Source organism: Helianthus annuus, chromosome 14 (assembly GCF_002127325.2).
Source record: "Helianthus annuus cultivar XRQ/B chromosome 14, HanXRQr2.0-SUNRISE, whole genome shotgun sequence".
NCBI lineage: Eukaryota > Viridiplantae > Streptophyta > Magnoliopsida > Asterales > Asteraceae > Helianthus > Helianthus annuus.
Window position 1 is genome coordinate 135,446,078 of NC_035446.2, and position 3,424 is coordinate 135,449,501.

A 3,424-nucleotide genomic window follows, 5' to 3' on the forward strand; every position below is an offset into this window, starting at 1 on the left:
TATTGTGACTTTGTGTTTATCTGCTTATCTCTATTTATCGTGCGCATACCTTTTATATATGTGTATGAAATTGACCCCTTACAAACCTTAAAGCCTGTTCCCAGTCCGCCAACACTGGTTGATTTTAAGGACACGGGAAGAAATCTTTGATTGAATTATGCTGATATTTTTTGCAAAAAAAGTGTTTTCTTTTTTTTTTTTTTTGTTGAAAAATGGTAAAACCGTAAAAAATCTGCAACACTTTTTTGCAAGCCCGATGGCGGTTATACCCGATTTATGTGACAAACCGAAAGCATCAAACTTGGCCTTTTCTCTCTGTGCAGTCTAGAATATCATGAAGCTGGCCTGTAATACCTATAAACACAATAAAGGGACCTCTTGACACAACCGGTTGTACAGATTAGCCATATCAGCATCACTCTCTAACCAGTGTCAAAACTCCCAAAGAATGGCGTTAGCTAAAATGTAATTTCATTCCCACAATCTAAATGTGACTGTGCGAATTAAACTTAATATCCCAAAATGATTGGATTTTCTTTCCTTAAGCCTGTATCCTGCTTCTTTAAGCTCGGGTACATAGTGTATAAGCTGTGTTGTCAGTGTGTCAGCGATGCTGCTACTATGTGCCCATCTTTTTTGTCCATCTTGGTTTTGGAACCGAATCGAACCGATTCTTTCCCACCTAATGACCTAAAAATCGATTTTAAATCGAACCAGGTCCAAACAAAACTGGGTTTGACCATGTTTGACCGGAACTGGTTTGGGAAAATAACCAGGCTTGTGCACTTCTCTTTCTGACATAACACTTAGGATGTGTAAGACTCAAGACAATTCGCTAAAAATGAGATGCGGAGCCCATTATTGGCACTGACATACTTAATACGTCTACAGAAAAAATATGGTTGTTAGTATTGGTTGTCAGGTTCAAACTGATCTTACCGATACTAGATTACTAGCCAGAAGTTTTGGTTCAAAACACTAGCTAAAAGTATCATTTAGGTTCCTGGTTTGGCGTTTAGGATGCGTATCGTACCAATCCAAAACCATTTTCATTACTCTACTTCTTAAATTTTCAATACAAGTATAAATTAGTTTGACAAACAGTCAAATACACATTGTTACTTATCCGGTGCTTGGTGCTTCTGTCTCCTGATTTAAACCTAAGTAAGACAACTCGACCTTGAGTTCAAACGATTAATAACAGTTACTAGTACAGTTGTTGCTTGCATATATGAAAGCTATGTAGACGATCTTTTGTCATTATAGATGTTATGTAAGCTTTTTTGACGATTTGAAACAGTACCTTGTGAGTTTCTGATAGCTATAATTACAAATTTAAACCATGTTATATGATCACCAAAAGTTATTCACATTAGCATTTTCACACATGAAAACCGCCTCAGCGAGTTTTGACGAGTTTAAGAACCAAGAAGTCAATTTTTTTTTTTGCACAAATACGAATATCTTAAACAAGATTATCTCACATTTTCTTGGATGCTGGTGGTGATCTCTTTCTCAGTATTAGATGGGAGTTCAGTAGGTGCTTCAGGCCATGGTGTTCGCTTCACTGGCACTGCAACCGTCACCTCTAACTGAGGGTCGATTATCCATCTGAACCGAAACAAGAATCATCAAAGAGTTAAGAAACATGATCTAAGAATTAGTAATCTTGATTTGTAACTTGAGTAACAAAACTAACCCGGAAGGAAATTTGCTATCTGTACGAGCCTCGACACGAAGCCACCACAACATCACCTTCTTCCCACAACTGCCTAGCGGCTCCACCATAGAAGAGTCTTCAACAAACGAAAGAGGGCTTTCAATTTCACCAACTTCGTCACCAGCAGCCACCGTGTCCAAATCCTTAATCCACTCGGGTCTAAACTCGGATTCTTCCCATACCAACTTCGAGTTCATCACAAACCCACACCACTCAAGCTTTCGAGGCAACACTAATGCCATATCGCCTATGTAATTCGCACTCTTTTGTTCGTATACAGTAGAATCAAAAGTGTGCCACCCGATTAACTGATCAGACGAGTTACAAGCTGGACCTTGGACCGACAATGCTGGTTTCTTCTCATCTACCACATCCAAATTCTTCAGAATCTCAAAAGGATCTTGATCAGACTGACTCGAATGAACAAGAAACCCAACTGAAACAGCACCGATCCATTCGACCTTTTGGATTTCGTCAACCAGTTCTAAAGTATGCATATTACTATCATCAGCAAACATCACAATCCCATCAAGCTTCTCCTCTCTCACAACTCTGAATCATCAACAATTACAATTATTATAAATTTATAATCAATTTATGTAACAGTTTGGATTAAAGTTTACCTCAAGGCCTGCAATCGCATTTCGGATTCCACCTTATGCCGATCATTCCAAAACATCGGCATCTTCTTGTCGAATCCAATATGCTTAACCCGAACATTCAAATTCGCTTTCGCTCTCTCCAGCAAAACCGCAGTTTCATTGGTGACACCACCCGCTTCCACCACGATCCAAACGACGTCATAGGGCAGATTCATCAACGTATGCATTAATCCAGTTAAATGCAAAGCTTGAAAAGTCCGTACATAAGTTGGAGTAACCACAATCAAAGTTCTAGCGTTTTAACCCCGTACTGAACTCTCTGTTCATGCTGAACAGTTTGTATAATTCTATGAGCTCTCATTACCTCCTGGGGGTCCGGGTGGGGCCACGGGCGGACCCGGATTCCATGGCGCCCGACTATTACTCTACTGGTAACAACAGAGTTGTTAAGTAATGCTGTTGTGGTGAAAGAGAGAGTTTGTGTAATATTGGCTGCAAACGGGGGCGTGGTTAATATGGTGGAGGAGGTTGGAGATAATAAGAAGAAGATTAAACTAGAGAATCTGAATCCAAGGAGAATGGAAATGAGGCAGCATATAGAGTGGAGTATTGTCCAGAATATGTTTGCTGGAGATTTTGTAACGCTGCTGCCGGTGCTCTGCTGCTGCAGCAACTGAAACTTCATTGTAATGTATGTTGAAGTGAGTGCTGCAGTAACAATGTGGATGTGTTATTAGATGGTTTGAAGAGGTGAGTTCGATGGTTGTTGGAGATGATGGTGATGGGTTGAGGAACTAACTGATGGGGGTGGGTTGAGCTAACAAGGTTGGTTGTTGTAGTGTAGAAATCGAACAGGGGGATGCTTTGAATGTAAGGTGGAAGTGGAAGCTTACAATTGTTTAATTAAATTGTTAGTTGGTGTATAAAACATCACCCGAATATTAAGTCAATAAAATGTTATCATTAATTAAATTTACATAAGACCATCTTCAACGCAAAGGGAGAGGCGTCTTCCACGTCACCTGCGGTGACTTCTTCTCTCCTTCTCTCTAATCCACCTTGTCCATACAGATCTGGCACATAGGCAGGCGGCTATCTATAG

At 40.0% G+C, this 3,424-nt stretch overlaps 1 pseudogene; it reads right to left on the reverse strand.

Moving 5' to 3' along the window:
• Positions 1-1,252: 1,252 nt before the first annotated feature.
• On the reverse strand, positions 1,253-3,424 carry LOC110884088 (annotated as a pseudogene).